The sequence below is a fragment of the Tachypleus tridentatus genome, chromosome 1 (assembly GCF_004210375.1).
Source record: "Tachypleus tridentatus isolate NWPU-2018 chromosome 1, ASM421037v1, whole genome shotgun sequence".
Taxonomy (NCBI): Eukaryota; Metazoa; Arthropoda; class Merostomata; order Xiphosura; family Limulidae; genus Tachypleus; species Tachypleus tridentatus.
The window spans coordinates 15676841-15697630 of NC_134825.1; the positions used below are offsets into that span (position 1 = coordinate 15676841).

General features: G+C 35.1%; 2 non-coding genes across 2 annotated transcripts; both read left to right on the forward strand.

The window, feature by feature from the left end:
* Positions 1-3043: 3043 nt before the first annotated feature.
* Positions 3044-3116, forward strand: TRNAR-ACG (transfer RNA arginine (anticodon ACG)). The gene has a single exon. It is a non-coding gene; the product is annotated as a tRNA-Arg (tRNA).
* Positions 3117-12253: 9137 nt separating this feature from the next.
* On the forward strand, positions 12254-12326 carry TRNAR-ACG (transfer RNA arginine (anticodon ACG)). Its single transcript has one exon. It is a non-coding gene; the product is annotated as a tRNA-Arg (tRNA).
* The last annotated feature ends 8464 nt before the right edge of the window (positions 12327-20790 follow it).

Sequence of the window (20790 nt, forward strand, 5' to 3'; positions counted from 1 at the left end):
TATAACTCGTCCATCAAGAAAAAACTTGAGAGGTTTTAAGCCTTCAATGTAAAGATTGAATATGTAAAGAGATATTACATTACCCATGAAGATTATGAACAATTTGTAGGAACCTTAATTTATGTACGATAAGATAAAGAATGTTATCAATAAAATTAGAAATCAGTTTTGTGGAACACTTGTACACAAACATGATGAGCCTTCCTGAAATCTGAAGGTTATGGATCTTGGGGAGTACAAAAAAGATAGACATTCTAGGATCTTATAAACTAAAGTTTCGCCCTTCGTCGGTTAGTCTGTTTATGGTGTCGGCTCTTTGAGTTTGCGTACAACGGTGAATTCCATCACATGTAAAATTAGGTGTCGGATAGATGTCTCCAGTTTCATGTATGTACAGTTCATAACTCCAAACTACATTAGAGTCTCCTTTGTCAGTAATTGTAATAGCAATGTGAAATCTTGGGTTACATATAGTTTGATGTTCCTTCAGCTCAAGCTATCGTAAAGAAGTAATAAATATCGGCTAATCTGTTCCATCAACATCAGACAACTTAGAATAATTATTCACACTTGAACTAATTTGTGCACTTAATAAAACTCATGGAACCCATTTGTATTGGCTGTCGTTTGGTATAATGCTACACACTATATTACATGTACTCTGCCAACCATGGGGACCAAAACCTTTAACTTCATGCTGAGCCACTTGGAGATGGACAAGAAGCAGATAAAATAAGTCGAGTCTTGTGTAAAAATTAAAAGGTAAACGTGAAAAGTTCATAAGGTGTTTAATGACAATGATATATCTTAGAAAGTAGGAATATTCGCAAGTGTGGCAAATGCCACACAATAGTACCGTAAAATTGAGTATTCATGACAAGATCTTAAATTAACGAGAGGTAAAACCAATGATTTTTAATACATTAACTCGATTCACTATAACCCTAAATAATTACCAAAATAAGTAAAGTGTGGATGTAGATTTTGAAAGGTCACAATATTCTGTAAACTTTATACAACTTTAATCAGTAACACGAATACTGTTCAATTTCCCACCAAAATAAATGATTTTTTAAAAAAATATAACAGAAGAAATCTTGTTTGTTAAAAATCACAGACTTTACGAGCTCTTTCTAAGAAGTATTGTAAAGGTAAGCAATCTCTAATATAACTAATTTTTTTTGTTTTTGAATTTCGCACAAAGCTACACGAGAGCTATCTGCGCTAGCCTTCCCTAATTTAGCAGTGTAACACAAGGCAGCCAGTCATCAACACCCACAGCCAACTCTTGGGCTACTCTTTTACCAACGAATAGTTTGATGGATCGCAACTTTATAACGCCCCCACGGCTGAAAAGGCGAATATGTTTGGTGCGACGAGTATTCGATCCCACGACCCTCAAATTACGAGTCGCACGCCTTAACCCACTTGGCCATGCCTCGGAAATATAACTAATATGCCGTACGTAGTGCATACTGTAACATAACATAATATCCACAATATTCGTATTTGGAAATAGAACATTGATAACCGCAAATCTGCACGTGTCCATGTTATTAAAAATGTTAACTTGAATATTTGTTTTATGATCCTGATACCTAGTTTGGTTTGGTTTGTTTTGAATTTCGTGCAAAGCTACACGAGGGCTATCTGCGCTAACCGTTCCTAATTTAACAGTGTAAGACCAGAGGGAACACAGCTAGTCATCCCCACCGACCGCCATCTTTTGGGCTACTCTTTTACCAACGAATAGTGGGATTGACCGTCACATTATAATGCCCCCACGGCTGAAAGGGCAAGCATGTTTGGCGCGACGGGGATGCGAACCCGCGACTCTCAGATTACGAATCGCACGCCTTAACACGCTTGGCCATACCGGGCCGACAAGACTTTATAAACAGAATCTGACAGCAAGGAACTAACTCATTTTGGATATCAATAAGAGATGAATATCCTCTGTTAAGTGCTAAGGCTCAGCGAACCTGAATTCCCTGTGATAAAAACAAGTACCGCGCGAATATCAGTGTGGAACAGGAAATGAGAGTGTTGGTGTCCAATCAGATTCCAAGGTAAGCTGTGCAGTACCCAGTAGGCGCACACATCCCATTAGTAATTGTGGTTGTTTAAAAATGAAATAAAAGTATTGTTTTTACCTTCAATTTACGTGTATTATTCTTTCAGACGGCTACAACGTTTTTAGAAGATAAATAGTTATTAAGTTTAAAGTTGTTTGGACCTAACGACTTCATAAACGGAATTGTTAGGTTTTTTTTTCTTTTTGCCTAAGGTGAGACAAATTGCTGAGACACTAAGGGTGCTGTGAACCGAAACAGTTTTGGACACGCTGGTAAAAGGAATGGTGCCTAAGTTAAGTGTAGTCAAATTAACATTTTTAAACAGAACCTAACAACAGAAAGAGTGTTTATCATTTTATCTGTTGTGTTAATTATTCTATTTAGAAACGATAATCGATAATAATTAGGAAACATAACAGATGCTAATTAAGAACAACAATAATAATTAGGTTGACAATAATTACGAAGAGCAATAGATAATAATTAGAAACATCAGCGAATAATAATTAAAACCAACAATGGATAATAAATAGGACCGTCAATGGAAATTAATTAAAAACAACAACTGTTAATAATTAGGAACAACAAGGCATTTCTATTTTTTTACAGAGGGTTAGATCCGCTAATTACAGGAGATTTAACAAGGAAACTTCCAGAGTGGTATTTATTTGAATGCTATTCTAGTTGTGTGCCAATTAATGTGACTGGATAAACTTAATAAAATTGAAACAATTTCTTATTACCAACAAACAAAAAAGTAACGTATATTTTTTGTGTAAAGAAAAATTCATTTTCTACTGGGTTGTTATTAGGTCTGTAACCTCCTTTATTTCAATATAGATCTTTACAGAACTAATACATGACTAGCTTAAAGTATAATCTTTAATTGAAGAACTCGAAGTAGAAATGAACCAAGAAATCATATTTGAATTAAACAGATAAACTTAGTTTCTCTGTCTAATCAAAGCGGGCCAGTGGCGCAATGGATAACGCGTCTGACTACGGATCAGAAGATTCCAGGTTCGAATCCTGGCTGGCTCGATTAAGCGTTGCAATTTTGGGGCCGGCATGGCCAAGCGTCTAAGGCGTGCGACTAGTGATCTGAGGTTCGCGAATTCGCATCCCGGTCGCGCCAAACATACTCGCCGTTTCAGCCGTGGGAGCGTTATAATGTGACGGTCAATCCCACTATTTGTGCTAAAGGGTAGCCCAATAGTTGGCGGTGGGTGGTGATGACTAGTTGCCTTCCGTCTAGTCTAACACTTCTAAATTAGGGACGGCTGGCGCATATAGTCCTCGTGTCGCTTTGCGCGAAATTCGAAACACAAACAAACTGTATATTGCAAAACAACACTAGTATACTGCTTTATAAAGGACAGTTTTATATTCTTGAATACGGTAACATCATTGCACGTGAGCAGCGTAACTGCAATTTCCATAACTTTAGCCAGGCACTACTGACTGGCCAATATACTAAAAGTAACATGTATATTGTTATGATATTTAGATTAAGCATTTCTGTTTTATGTCGTCACATGTAGTTTTCCTAGGAACAACAACATAATTTATATTTATTCCCCAATGTTTTATACAGGTTACGAAGTCTGTCAAATTGAGCCAACCCGTATGAAGATAAAGTAGTGAAAATAACAGATAAATATAAAGTTTGTTTGATAAAACGACGTTCATAATTACCTGGGGATTATAAAATCTGAAAATGTTCTGATCCTTAAAATATTTTTAATCTTAAAATCAAAATTATTTTGCATGTTGAACAGTCAACATCCTGGTAACGAAAAAATACAAGAAAATCTTTAATTAAAAGATCTTAATATTTAATTGAAAATAGCATATTTTGTTTTTCAAAAGCTCGGCAGTGTGTACCAATAAACTGTCAAATATTGCAAAGATATGCTTACATTATCAAAAAATTATAGTATAATTACTTTTATGGTTACGAGCTGAGTAAATTTCACCCAACCTTTACTGGAAGGGCTATCTGCAAAATTACCACCATCTGTACCTAATGAGTGGATCTTCAAGAATTCAAAATATGAACACAGAGTACTGATCAATTCTTTCTTTCAGTTTGTTGAATGCTTATCCAGAATCAAGATACGAATAAACGTTATTTGGGTTTTCAAGTAATTTGCCTGGAGGATTTAACAGAATGATCATAGTAAGAGCATGTTATAAGAAATCCACTTATCTTCCACAGGTTCACATAGACTGTGAAGCTGTTTGAAACTATATGTTCTCAAGACGGTTTGTATGGGTATTAAATCTTTAATTAAAATAAAGTACACAACAATGTTTTGACCTTCTTAGGTCATCTTCGCAAGCAAGCTAATCAAACCTATATAGAATTCGCCCACGAAAACTATGTTTATTTTGATCGATGGTATAACACTAAGCATACTGGTAACAGTTTTGAAAAACTAAGACAGTTATATCTAATTGACATAACCCTAAGACATATGTCCAGCAATGGTCACTTGCAAATTCTTTCTTTCTTAATCTGAAGATGACCTAGGAAGGTCGAAACGTTGTTCTCTCCTTCTCAGTAAATGTTTTAATACCCATACCAGCAGTTCTGAGATGCATTTTTATTTCAAATGGATTTCTCGTCATCAAGATCTATAGATAAATTTTAGTGTATCACTTGGTTTCTATGTCAGATAAAGCTATAGATGTATGTTTGTGTATCGATTCTTTCTCTACATCAGAGAAATCTATGTTTGTTTGTCACTTGTATTTCTATGCCAGAGTAAATTATACTTGCATATTTGTTTATCAGATGAAATTTTGTGTATCTCTTATTTTATTTACGTCAGACAGATCCACCCTTGGATGTTGGTGTATCACTTGTTTTATATATCAGACAAACCTATAGTTGTATGCTTGTGTATGACTTCCTTTCCTGTGTTTGACAAATCTGTTTTTACATGTATGTCCATCACTTATTTTTCTAATTGAGACATATTCATACTTAGATATTTGTGTATTACTTCTTTTCTATGCCAGACATACTCATACTTGGACGTGTGTGTAACACTTGGCTTTCCATGTCAGACAGACCTATAGCTGGATATTTGAGTTTCACTTGTTTATCTACTTCGAAGAGACCTATTCAAGGATGTTCGTGTGTCAGTTCTTTTTTATGTCATACAGATCTATACTTAACTATCAGACAGACCTAAGGTTGGATGTTTGTGCATCACTTACTTTTCTATGTCTTAAGGACCTATAGTTGGATGTGTATGTATCACTTTTTTTTTTCTATATCAGACAAACCTATAGTTTTATATTTGTGTTTCACTTGTTTTTCTATGTCATGGAGAGCTATAGTTGTTTATCTGTATATCATTATTGTTTATATTAGACAGTTCTCCTGTTATATGTGAATGTGTCACTAATTTTTTTTTCTATGCAGACAGACCCATATTAGATGGTTTTGCATCACTACTCTTTTTTTATGTCAGACAGCTGTATGGTTGGATATTTGTGTACCAGTTATTTCTTTGTGTAAGACAGATTCATAATTGAATGTTTGTGTATCGCTTGGTTTTTATATCAGACCTATCCACATTCAATTTTAAAAGACAACAATAATAATATAATTATAATACGTTCCTCACGTCAGACAATCATGTAGGTTCATCAAATTTTGATTAAAATGATGAAAATACCATGACCAGGGCGCATTCGAAAGATGAAACTTTTGTCTACAGGGCCAAACTGGGAATCTTAATATTATAATAAGAATAGTATTATATTATATCTACTTGGTATTTTTATTGGGAATGGTTTTCGCTCGATTGTAAGTGCAGAGCTCAGAAAAAAGTAAAACTTAATTATTGAATTTTAGCAATAATCGATATATTTTTATATTACTTTACTGTTTCGGGAGGAAACGTAATGGAACACTTTTGTATTCCAAGAAGAAATAAGTAGAAAATAATATTATTTATTATCGAAGGCTGTTAGATAAATAATTATAATAATTATAAAATTGCCATATATATACACAACCAAAAGTCATATGAAAGACGTGAGGAAATTCTGAAAATTATAAAGCTTCACGACATATCTCAAATATATACACAAGAACATGTACAGCAGCTGCTACTTCCGTTTCATGTGCAGAAGACGATTGTATTGCATGTCAAGTGTATTAAAATCTGTGGTTGTTTTTTTATCGGTTGAATATTTTTATGAAAGTAAAAAAGATTAAATGTCGAATATATATTTTAAAATGTTATTTACACTACGTAATTAGCTTCTGTCATACATACCTCAGTATGATTTATTTACACTACGTACTCACACATACCCCAGTATGATTTATTCTGCCTTTTATGATTAATTTCGGATATCGTTTATAATATGTGTTCAGAAAACACGCGTATATATTTCAAAAAGTAACAATATGGATTGTCAACAAAGAGTTCTCAGATCTTAAGTCACATGGTTCTTTAAAAGTCACTGTTGATTATATTTTGCGTGTGTCATACATGCGTTTATATCTGTTCCAATGTTTAAAAATAAGGCATCAAATGCATATAGTAACAATGAAACTTCTATAAAATTCTTGGGGTTTGGAGGAGAAGAGGGTAGTTTTGACATCTCATTGTGTTCAAAGCTCTTTTGCATAGAGATAGTTCTGCAAGCTTCGGAATAAATGATAATCTGATAGAGCAAGGTCTGAAGAATAACGAGAATGTGGAAGTTTTTTTCCAGTCTATCTCTAAATCTTTGCAGATGTAATCCTTGCTGGATGGGGCCGTGCATTATCTTGATGTAACACAACATCTTTACGAGTGATAACAGGCCTTTTTTTCTTTCAGTGCAACATTGAAGCGTTCTAACTCTCGGAAAAAGAAGTCTGATGTAATCGTTACATTAAGTAGCAACAACTCAAAGTGGATCACAGATCAACAATATCCCACTAAACGCTTAACAAGACTTTCCTAGGGTCGAGGTTCAGTTTGGGCTGTGCTTTAGCCAGTTTACCTGCGGCGCTTAACATTTTTTATAAAATATCCATTTTTCATATCCAGTCACTAACCTGTCCAAGAAAGGTGAGTGACGTTCACGAGAGGGTAGAGAAGTGCAAATGTCCACTCTTGCTCTAAAACTGGGTTTTGTCAAATCATGAAAGACCCATTTTCCAAACTGTTGGAGATGAGGGTGAACTGTTGAATGGGTTGAATTAAACTTCTGTGCTAGTTCTTAAACTGTTACAGCACAATCTTCATCAAGTGCAGCCAGCAGTAAGTCATCATTAAACTCAACAGAACGACCTGCATGTGACACATCAGTTAAGCTGTAGTCAACTGATCTGAACTTCTGAAATTACCTTCAACATTTTATTTCGTTGAAAGACTCCGTATCATAAACACCTTGAATGCTTCATATAGTTTCTGCTGTACTATTGCCTCTTCTGAACTCATAAAGTATTATATGCCTAATGTGCTCCTCATACACATCCATCTTCATAAGGGTTTATTTGGTTAATGATCTGAAAAAGTGGAGTTGGATTAGTTTCTTTCTGTTTGATTTGTTTTGAATTTCGCGCAATGCTATACAGGGGGTTGTCTGCGCTAGACATCTCTAATTTAGCAGTATAAAACTAGAGGGAAGACAGCTTGTTATCACTACCCACCGCCAACTCTTCGACTACTTTTTTGCCAATGAACAGTGGGATTGACCGTAACATGCAACGCTCTCATGGCTGAAAGAGGGAGCATTCAAACCCACGACTCTCGAATTACGAGTCGAGTGCCTTAACCACTTGGCCATGCAGGGCCCATACCTGATGTAAATGAGCCTAAGTATGACTCATCTCTAAATATGTAGTATAAGTCAAGTAAATATGTCACCTATTGCTATAGGTATCTAATTCATCATATTGTAGTTTTATCATATAGTTTGTTTGTTTGTTTTTTGGAATTTCGCACAAAGCTACTCGAGGGCTATCTGTGCTAGCCGTCCCTAATTTAGCAGTGTAAGACTAGAGGGAAGGCAGCTAATCATCACCACCCACCGCCAACTCTTGGGCTACTATTTTACCAACGAAAAGTGGGATTGACAGTAACATCATAACGCCCCCACGGCTGGGAGGGCGAGCATGTTTGGCACGACTCGGGCGCGAACCCGCGACCCTCAAATTACGAAGCGCACGCCTTAACGCGCTAGGCCATGCCAGGTTATCATATAGAGTATTAAAAGGGTATTTACGTAAATACGCATAAAATAATCCAACAACATGAAAAACATTGGAGTATGTGGACTATTTGTATAACGAGTGTGTCCTAGTATAAATAATTAACGTTCCAACAAGTACATGGCCCTGATCTCTAGAGATTTTGATTTCACATTAGTGAACATTTGTGAAACTGTTCCCCTTTTTTATGTTGTGTTTAACATTTAATTGTGGCCTCAAACATAAAATATTAATGACACAATAAATGCGGGAGGAAGATCTCAGGGTTGTACCTGACCCTCCTAGGTTCACTCAAAGGACCTAAATAGCGATAAATAGAAAAAGCGAAGATATTTATATTATGCACAGAGCAAATTCACACATCACTGCACAAAGTAGCAGTAGAAGAACGTACGGAACATGATTAAAAAGTGTGATCTAATAATACTGGTAAATCATCTGTTCCAAAGAAATAACGTTAATGAAAGAGGAGCAGGAAGAATAAATAAAGCTGTTAAGTACTTTTGTAATTGGGGGTAACTTTTGAAACCGACAAAAAACGTGAACCTATGAAGAAATATAATCGTCAACATTTGCTCTGGACATAACAACTAGAGACACAGACTGAACAGTTTGTTATTTTCAATAACGATCTGCCGCCAGCTGAAAGTTAAAGAAGGGTTGAACAGGCTCAAACATAATTAATAATAATAAAGCTGCCAAAATGAGTCCTGAAACGAATAAAGTTTCCGGAAATGTTGTCAATATACCTTCTGTACAAATAGGGAACATTTCTTGAAAAAAAATCCAAATTATTAAACAAACAGTTTGTATACGAATATTCCATTCTGGTTCCCATAGCAACATAGAGTAATTGTCATTAAACTGAAATATATTTAGATTTAGTACAAGTTGTAAAATTTTATCAGTGAAAGGTACGAGTATAATTCGTCCATCAAGAGAGAACTTGAGATGTTTTTAGCCTTCAATGTGAAGATTAAATATGTAAAGAGATATTACATTACCCGTGAAGATTATGAACAATTTGTAGGAACCTTAATTTATGTACGATAAGATAAAGAATGTTATCAATAAAATTAGAAATCAGTTTTATGGAACACTTGTACACAGACATGATGGGCCTTTCTGAAATCTCAGGTTTATGGATCTTAGGTGTTACATAAAAGATGGACATTCTACGATCTTATAAACTAATATTACGCTCTTCGTCGGTTAGTCTGTTTATGGTGTCGGCTCTTTGAGTTTGCGTACAACGGTGAATTCCATCACATGTAAAATTAGGTGTCGGATAAATGTCTCCAGCTTCATCTATGTACAGTTCATAGCTCCAAACTACATTAGCGCCTCCTTCGTCAGTAATTGCAATAGCAATGTGAAATCGTGGGTTACATATAGTTTGATGTTCTTTCAGCTCAAGCTATCGTAAAGAAGTAATAAATATCGGCTAATTTGTTCCATCAACATCAGACAACTTAGAATAATTATTCACACTTGAACTAATATGTGCACTTAATAAAACTCATGGGACCCATTTGTATTGGCTGTCGTTTGGTATAATGCTTCACACTATATTATTTGTACTCTGCTCACCATGGGGACCAAAACCTTTAACTTACTGCTGAGTCACTTGGAGGTGTACAAGAAGCAGATAAAATAAGTCGAGTCTTGTGTAAAAATTAAAAGGTAAACGTGAAAAGATCATAAGGTGTTTAATGACAATGATATATCTCAGAAAGTTAGAATATTCGCAAGTGCGGAAAATGCCACACAATAGTACCATAAAATTGAGTATTCATGACAAGATCTTAAATTAACGAAAAAAAACAAACCAATGATTGTTAATACATTAACTCGATTCACTATAACCCTAAATAATTACCAAAATAACCAAAGTGTGGATGTAGATTTTGAAAAGTCACAATATTGTGTAAACTTTATACAACTTTAATCAGTAACACGAATACTGTTCAATTTCCCACCAAAATAAATGATTTTTTAAAAAATGTAACAGAAGAAGTCTTGTTTGTTAAAAATCACAGACTTTACGAGCTCTATCTAAGAAGTATTGTAAAGGTAAGCAAATTCTAATATAACTAATTGTTTTGTTTTTGAATTTCGCACAAAGCTACACGAGAGCTATCTGCGCTAGCTGTCCCTAATTTAGCAGTGTAAGACAAGGCAGCCAGTCATCACCACCCACAGCCAACTTTTGCGCTACTCTTTTACCAACGAATAGTTTGATTGATCGGAACTTTATAACACCCCCACGATTGTAAAGGCGAACGCGTTTGGTGCGACGAGTATTCGACCCCACGACCCTCAAATTACGAGTCGCACGCCTTAACCCACTTGGCCATTCCGGGCAAATATAACTAATATGCCGTAAGTAGTGCATACTGTAACATAACTTATCTACAATATTCCTATTTGGAAAAGGAACATTCATAACTGCAAACCTGAACGTGTCCATGTTATTAAAAATGTTAACTTGAATATTTGTTTTTTGATCCTGATACCTACTTTGGTGTGGTTTGTTTTGAATTTCGTGCAAAGCTACACGAGGGCTATCTGCGCTAGCCGTTCCTAATTTAGCAGTGTTAGGCCAGAGGGAATACAGCTAGTCATCCCCACCGACCGCCATCTTTCGGGCTACTCTTTTACCAACGAAGAGTGGGATTGACCATCCCATTATAATGCCCCCACGGCTGAAAGGGAGAGCATATTTGGCGCGACGGGGATGCGAACCCGCGACCTTCAGATTACGAGTCGCACGACTTAACACGCTTGGCCATACCGGGCCTACAAGACTTTATAAACAGAATCTGACAGCATGGAGCTAACTCATTTTGGATATCAAAAAGAGATAAATATCCTCTGCTAAGTGCTAAGGCTGAATTCCCTGTGATAAAAAACAAGTACCGCGCGAAAATCAGTGTGGAACAGGAAATGAGAGTGTTGGTGTCCAATCAGATTCCAAGGTAAGCTGTGCAGTACCCAGTAGGCGCACACATCCCATTAGTAATTGTGGTTGTTTAAAAATGAAATAAAAGTATTGTTTTTACCTTCAAATTACGTGTATTATTCTTTCAGACGGCTACAACGTTTTTTAGAAGATAAATAGTTACTAAGTTTTAAGTTGTTTGGACCTAACGACTTCATAAACGGAATTGTTAGGTTTTTTTTTTCTTTTTGCCTAAGGTGAGACAAATTGCTGAGACACTAAGGGTGCTGTGAACCGAAACAGTTTTGGACACGCTGGTAAAAGGAATGGTGCCGAAGTTAAGTGTAGTCAAATTAACATTTTTAAGCAGAACCTAACAACAGAAAGAGTGTTTATCATTTTATCTGTTGTGTTGATTATTCTATTTAGAAACGATAATCGATAATAATTAGGAATCATAACAGATGCTAATTAAGAACAACAATAATAATTAGGTGGACAATAATTACGAAGAGCAATAGATAATAATTAGAAACATTAGCGAATAATAATTAAAACCAACAATGGATAATAAATAGGACCGTCAATGGAAAATAATTAAAAACAACAACTGTTAATAATTAGGAACAACAAGGGATTTCTTTTTTTTACCGAGGGTTAGATCCGCTAATTACCGGAGATTTAACAAGGAAACTTCTAGAGTGGTATTTATTTGAATGCTATTCTAGTTGTGTGCCAATTAATGTGACTGGATAAACTTAATAAAATTGAAACAATTTCTTATTACCAACAAACAAAAAAGTAACGTATATTTTTGTGTAAAGAAAAATTCATTTTCTACCTGGTTGTTATTAGGTCTGTAACCTCCTTTATTTCAATATAGATCTTTACAGAACTAATACATGACTAGCTTAAAGTACAATATTTAATTAAAGAACTCGAAGTAGAAATGAACCAAGAAATCATATTTGAATTCAACAGATAAATTTAGTTTCTGTGTGTAATCGTAACGGGCCAGTGGCGCAATGGATAACGCGTCTGACTACGGATCAGAAGATTCCAGGTTAGAATCCTGGCTGGCTCGATTAAGCGTTACAATTTTGGGTCCGGCGTGCGACTAGTGATCTGAGGTTCGCGGGTTCGCATCCCGGTCGCGCCAAACATACTCGCCGTTTCAGCCGTAGTAGCGTTATTATGTGACGGTATATCCCACTATTTGTGCTAAAAGGGTAGCCCAATAGTTGGCGGTGGGTGGTGATGACTAGTTGCCTTCCGTCTAGTCTAACACTGCTAAATTAGAGACGGCTAGCGCATATAGTCCTCGTGTCGCTTTGCGCGAAATTCGAAACACAAACAAACTGTATATTGCAAAACAACGCTAGTATACTAAGACAGGTTGCTTTATAAAGGACAGTTTTATATTCTTGAATACGGTAACATCATTGCACGTGAGCAGCCTAACTGCAATTTCCATAACTTTAGCCAGGTACTACTGACTGGCCAATATACTAAAAGTAACATGTATATTGTTATGATATTTAGATTAAGCATTTCTGTTTTATGTCGTCACATGTAGTTTTCCTAGGAACAACAACATAATTTATATTTATTCCCCAATTTTTTATGCAGGTTACGAAGTCTGTCAAATTGAACCAACCCGTATGAAGACAAAGTAGTGAAAATAACACATAAATATAAAGCTTGTTTGATAAAAACGACGTTCATAATTACCTGGGGATTGTAAAGATTTTGTACGTAAAATCTGAAAATGTTCTGATCCTTAAAAATATTTTTAATCTTAAATTCAAAATTATTTTGCATGTTGAACAGTCAACATCCTGGTAACGAAAAAAATACAAGAAAATCTTTAATTAAAAGATCTTAATATTTAATTGAAAATGGCATATTTTGTTTTGAAAAGCTCGGCAGTGTGTACCAATAAACTGTCAAATATTGCAAAGATATGCTTACATTATCAAAAAATTATAGTATAATTACTTTTATGGTTACGAGCTGAGTAAATTTCACCCAACCTTTAGTGGAAGGGCTATCTGCAAAATTACCACCATCTGTACCTAATGAGTGGATCTTCAAGAATTCAAAATATGAACACAGAGTACTGATCAATTCTTTCTTTCAGTTTGTTGAATGCTTATACAGAATCAAGATACGAATAAATGTTATTTGGGTTTTCAAGTAATTTGCGTGGAGGATTTAACAGAATGATCATAGTAAGAGCATGTTATAAGAAATCCACTTATCTTCCACAGGTTCACATAGACTGTGAAGCTGTTTGAAACTATATGTTCTCAAGACTGTTTGTATGGGTATTAAATCTTTAATTAAAATAAAGTACATAACAATGTTTTGACCTTCTTAGGTCATCTTCGCAAGCAAGCTAATCAAACCTATATAGAATTCGCCCACGAAAACTATGTTTATTTTGATCGATGGTATAACTCTAAGCATACTGGTAACAGTTTTGAAAAACTAAGACAGTTATATCTAATTGACATAACCTAACATCCAACTGCATCGCCCCCTACAATTCTGTACCCGTTTATACTCTCATCCCTAAGACATATGTCCAGCAATGGTCACTTGCAAATTCTCTCTTTCTTAATCTGAAGATGACCTAGGAAGGTCGAAACGTTGTTCTCTCCTTCTCAGTAAATGTTTTAATACCCATACCAGCAGTTCTGAGATGCATTTTTATTTCAAGTGGATTTCTCGTCATCAAGATCTGTAGATAAATTTTAGTGTATCACTTGGTTTCTATGTCAGATAAAGCTATAGATGTATGTTTGTGTATCGATTCTTTCTCTACATCAGAGAAATCTATGTTTGTTTGTCACTTGTATTTCTATGCCAGAGTAAATTATACTTGCATATTTGTTTATCAGATGAAATTTTGTGTATCTCTTATTTTATTTACGTCAGACAGATCCACCCTTAGATGTTGGTGTATCACTTGTTTTATATATCAGACAAACCTATAGTTGTATGCTTGTGTATGACTTCCTTTCCTGTGTTTGACAAATCTGTTTTTACATGTATGTCCATCACTTATTTTTCTAATTGAGACATATTCATACTTAGATATTTGTGTATTACTTCTTTTCTATGCCAGACATACTCATACTTGGACGTGTGTGTAACACTTGGCTTTCCATGTCAGACAGACCTATAGCTGGATATTTGAGTTTCACTTGTTTATCTACTTCGAAGAGACCTATTCATGGATGTTCGTGTGTCAGTTCTTTTTTATGTCATACAGATCTATACTTAACTATCAGACAGACCTAAGGTTGGATGTTTGTGCATCACTTACTTTTCTATGTCTTAAGGACCTATAGTTGGATGTGTATGTATCACTTTTTTTTTTCTATATCAGACAAACCTATAGTTTTATATTTGTGTTTCACTTGTTTTTCTATGTCATGGAGAGCTATAGTTGTTTGTCTGTATATCATTATTATTTATATTAGACAGTTCTCCTGTTATATGTGAATGTGTCACTAATTTTTTTTTCTATGCAGACAGACCCATACTAGATGGTTTTGTATCACCTCTCTTTTTATGTCAGACAGCTGTATAGTTTGATAATTGAGTACCAGTTATTTCTATGTGTAAGACAGATTCATACATGAATGTTTGTGTATCGCTTGGTTTTTATATCAGACCTATCCACATTCAATTTTAAAAGACAACAATAATAATATAATTATAATACGTTCCTCACGTCAGACAATCATGTAGGTTCATCAAATTTTGATTAAAATGATGAAAATACCATGACCAGGGCGCATTCGAAAGATGAAACTTTTGTCTACAGGGCCAAACTGGGAATCTTAATATTATAATAAGAATAGTATTATATTATATCTACTTGGTATTTTTTATTGGGAATGGTTTTCGATCGATTGTAAGTGCAGAGCTCAGAAAAAAGTAAAACTTAATTATTGAATTTTAGCAATAATCGATATATTTTTATATTACTTTACTGTTTCGGGAGGAAACGTAATGGAACACTTTTGTATTCCAAGAAGAAATAAGTAGAAAATAATATTATTTATTATCGAAGGCTGTTAGATAAATAATTATAATAATTATAAAATAGCCATATATATACAAACAAAAGTCATATGAAAGACGTGAGGAAATTCTGAAAATTATAAAGCTTCACGACATATCACAAATATATACACAACAACATGTACAGCAGCTGCTACTTCCGTTTCATGTGCAGAAGACGATTGTATTGCATGTCAAGTGTATTAAAATCTGTGGTTGTTTTATCGGTTGAATATTTTATGAAAGTAAAAAGATAAAATGTCGAATATATATTTTAAAATGTTATTTACACTACGTAGTTAGCTTCTGTCATACATACCTCAGTATGATTTATTTACACTACGTACTCACACATACCCCAGTATGATTTATTCTGCCTTTTATGATTAATTTCGGATATCGTTTATAATATGTGTTCAGAAAACACGCGTATATATTTCAAAAAGTAACAATATGGATTGTCAACAAAGAGTTCTCAGATCTTAAGTCACATGGTTCTTTAAAAGTCACTGTTGATTATATTTTGCGTCAGTCATACATGCGTTTATATCTGTTCCAATGTTTAAAAATAAGGCATCAAATGCATTTAGTAACAAGCTTCTGAATGAAACTTCTATAAAATTCTTGGGGTTTGGAGGAGAAGAATGTAGAGAGGGTAGTTTTGACATCTCCATGTGTTCCAAGCTCTTTTCCATTGAGATAGTTCTGCAAGCTTCGGAATAAATGATAATCTGATAGAGCAAGGTCTGAAGAATAACGAGAATGTGGAAGTTTTTCCAGTTTAGCTCTCAATCTTTGCAGATGTAATCCTTGCTGGATGGGGCCGTGCATTATCTTGATGTAACACAATATCTTTACGAGTGATAACAGGCCTTTTTTCTTTCAGTGCAACATTCAAGCGCTCTAACTGTTGGAAACAGAAGTCTGATGTAATCGTTACATTAAGTAGCAACAACTCAAAGTGGATCACAGATCAACAATATCCCACTAAATGCTTAACAAGACATTCCTAGGGTGGAGGTTCAGTTTGGGCTTTGCTTTAGCCAGTTTACCTGCGGCGCTTAACATTTTTTTATAAAATATCCATTTTTATCTCCAGTCACTAATCTCTCCAAGAAAGGTGAGTCACGTTCACGAGAGTGCAGAGAAGTGCAAATGTCCACTCTTGCTCTAAGGCTGGGTTTTGTCAAGTCATGGGAGACTAATTTTCCAAACGGTTGGAGATGACGGTGAACTGTTGAACGGGTTGAATTAAGCTTCCATGCTAGTTCTTCAACTGTTTCCACACAATCTTCATCAAGTGCAGCCAGCAGCAAGTCATCATTAAACTCAACAGGACGACCTGCATGTGACACATCAGTTAAGCTGCAGTCACCTGAAGTGAACTTATGAAATTACCTTGGACGTTTACTTTCATTGAAAGACTCCGTATCATAAACACCTTGAATGCTTCATGTAGTTTCTGCTGTACTATTGCCTCTTCTAAGCTCATAAAGTATTATATGCCTAATGTGCTCCTCATACACATCCATCTTCATAAGGGTTTATTTGGTTAATGATCTGAAAAAGTGGAGTTGGATTAGTTTCTTTCTGTTTGATATGTTTTGAATTTCGCGCAATGCTATACAGGGGTTGTCTGCGCTAGCCATCCCTAATTTAACAGTATAAGACTAGAGGAAAAGGCAGCTAGTTATCACAACCCACCGCCAACTCTTGGGCTACTCTTTTGCCAATGAACAGTGGGATTGACCGTAACATTATAACGCTCCCATGGCTGAAAGAGCGAGCATTCAAACACACGACTCTCGAATTACGAGTCGAGTGCCTTAACCACTTGGCCATGCCGGGCCCATATATGATGTAAATGAGCCTAAGTATGACTCATCTCTAAATATGTACTATAAGTCAAGTAAATATGTCACCTATTGCTATAAGTATCTAATTCATCATATTGTAGTTTTATCATATAGAGTATTAAAATGGTATTTACGTAAATACGCATAAAATAATCCAACAACATGAAGAACATTGGAGTATGTGGACTATTTCTATAACGAGTGTGTCCTAGTATAAATAATGAACGTTCCAACAAGTACATGGCCCTGATCTTTAGAGATTTTGATTTCACATTAGTGAACATTTACGAAACTGTTCCCCTTTTTTTATGTTGTGTTTAACATTTAATAGTGGCCTCAAACATAAAATATTAATGACACAATAAATGCGGGAGGAAGATGTCAGGGTTGTACCTGACCCTCCTAGGTTCACTCAAAGGACCTAAATAGTGATAAATAGAAAGAGCGAATATATTTATATTATGCACAGAGCAAATTCACATATCACTGCACAAAGTAGCAGTAGAAGAACGTATGGAGCATGATTAGAAGTGTGATCTAATAATACTGGTAAATCATCTGTTCCAAATAAATAATGTTAATGAAAGCGAAGCAGGAAGAATAAATAAAGCTGATAAGTGTAGTGTGGGAGGGGTAACAGAGAGAAAGGTCATAGGATGTCAGAGAAGTGAGTTAATAAATAAAGCTGATAAGTGAGGGGTTAACAGAGAGAATGGTCATAGGATGTCAGAAGTGAAGTTAATAAATAAAGCTGATAAGAGAGGGGTTAACAGAGAGAAAGGTCATAGGATGTCAGAAGTGAAGTTAATAAATGAAGCTGATAAGTGAGGGTTAACAGAGAGAATGGTCATAGGATAAGTCACAAATGAAAAGTTAATAAAAAAGCTGATAAGTGTGGGGTTAACAGAAAGAATGGTCATAGGATGTCAGTGTCAAGAAGTTAATAAATAAAGCTGATATGTGAGGGGTTAACAGAGAGAAAGGTCATAGGATGTCAGAAGTGAAGTTACACAAAAGAAAATTTTTCATACAAACCAAGTGAAGAGATTGTACCTGAAGTATAAGTAACACATTCATTCTTCGCGTTCACATAAACAAACAGTCTCTTAGAGCTCCAGGTTTGGAGATCAGTGAGATGTTTGTCATCTGAAAACTGTACTGAAACTAATAAATTCAGATTAAGATTTAATATGTGTCATCTGTGATCACGAAATCTGTCTCACCATTGTAGAGCAAGTTACAAAGGCTACAAAGAATATACTATATAACATATCCTGATAAACATATTTCTAAAGTAAAATCTAGAAGGTGTTAACTGTGTCTAAACCAGTAACAGATCCTTCAGTTAAAATACCCTTAGTGTCAGTATCAGTTTGAAGAATGTGAAAGTTCCTCCCCTAATTTTAGTGGTTTGAGTTAAAGTGAGTTTATTACGTCCTATCTCTTGTGACAACGTCTCAAGAAGTTTATGACTAGCTTTAAAGAAAGATTTTCGTAAGATTCGATTAGGAAGAAGGCAATCATTCCATCAGATAAAACCATCATCATTACTGCAGATTGCGACGTAAACTCAAAAACTGTAAGTAAGGAATTGAACATAAAATGTGGTGGGTGAAACAAACCAAGATTTAAAAAAAAGACAGTCCATATGATTATAGAGAACAATGGAAGCCATTTCGTCTAGCATGGAAAAGCACCTTGATACCACAGAAATGTGATTTTGCAGAAGAATGGTACTTGTTCCGTGGGCAAATCATATAACCAATGAGGAAGTACAAAGAAGATTAGAGACAGAGGAAATTGATTATAACCACCAGAGAAAGACAACTGAGTTTTCTGGGACATATAATGAGAAAGGAAGAAATTGAAAATATGATTATTACTGTAAAATTAGAGAGTGAAGTGGACGAGGAAGATCAGGGTTAAATTTCATCAGAAACACAAGGATATCAATGGATGCCAGTATTAAACTACATCAGTGACACGAGGGTATAGATGGATGTCAGTGTTAAACTACATCAGTAACAAAAGGAAATGGATGTCAGTAATAAACTACATCAGTAACACAAGTAATTGGATGGATGTCAATGTTAAACTACATCAGCAAGACGAGGATATGGATGGATGTCAGAACTAAACTACCTCAGTAACACGAGGATATTAATGGATGTCAGTGTTAAACTACCTCAGTAACACAAGGAAATGGATGGATATCAGTGTTAAAGCTACATCAGTAACAAAAGGAAATGGATGTCAGTAATAAACTACATCAGTAACACGAGGAAATGGATGTCAGTGTTGAATTACACTGGCAACACAAGTAATGGATGGATGTCAATGTTAAACTACATCAGCAAGACGAGGATATGGATGGATGTCAGTGCTAAACTACCTCAGTAACACGACGATATTAATGGATGTCAGTGTTAAACTACCTCAGTAACACGAGGATATAATGGATGTCAGTGTTAAACTACCTCAATAACACAAGGAAATGGATGGATGTCAGTGTTAAACTATACCAGTAACACAAAGAAATGGATGGATGCCATTGTTAAGCTACATCTGTAACACAGGAAAATGGATGTCAGTGTGGCTGAACTTTTAAAACCTACAAGAAAGATGAACATATGAAGAAATATAATCGTCAACATTTGCACTGGACGTAATACTTTCCAAGAGACACAGACTGAACAGTTTGTTATTTTCAATAACGATCTGCCGCCAGCTGAAAGAAGGGTTGAACAGGCTGAAAAATAATTAATAATAATAAAGCTGCCAAATTGAGTCCTGTCACGAATAAAGTTGCCGGGAATGATGTCAGTATACCTTCTGTACAAATAGGGAACATTTCTTAAAAACAAAAATCCAAATTATTAAACAAACAGTTTGTATACGAATATTCCATTCTGGTTCCCATAGCAACATAGAGTAATTGTCATTAAACTTAAATATATTTAGAATCAGTACAAGTTGTAAAATTTGATCAGTGGAAGGTAGGAGTATAACTCGTCCATCAAGAAAGAACTTGAGAGGTTTTAAGCCTTCAATGTAAAGATTGAATATGTAAAGAGATATTACATTACCCATGAAGATTATGAAGAATTTGTAGGAACCTTAATTTATGTACGATAAGATAAAGAATGTTATCAATAAAATTATAAATCAGTTTTGTGGAACACTTGTACACAAACATGATGGGCCTTTCTGAAATCTCAGGTTTATGGATCTTAGGTGTTACATAAAAGATGGACATTCTAGGATCTTATAAACTAAAGTTTCGCCCTTCGTCGGTTAGTCTGTTTATGGTGTCGGCTCTTTGAGTTTGCGTACAACGGTGAATTCCATCACATGTAAAATTAAGTGTCGGATAGATGTCTCCAGCTTCATCTATGTACAGTTCATAGCTCCAAACTACATTAGCGTCTCCTTCGTCAGTAATTGTAATAGCAATGTGAAATCGTGGGTTACATATAGTTTGATGTTCCTTCAGCTCAAGCTATCGTAAAGAAGTAATAAATATCGGCTAATCTGTTCCATCAACATCAGACAACTTAGAATAATTATTCACACTTGAACTAATGTGTGCACTTAATAAAACTCATGGAACCCATTTGT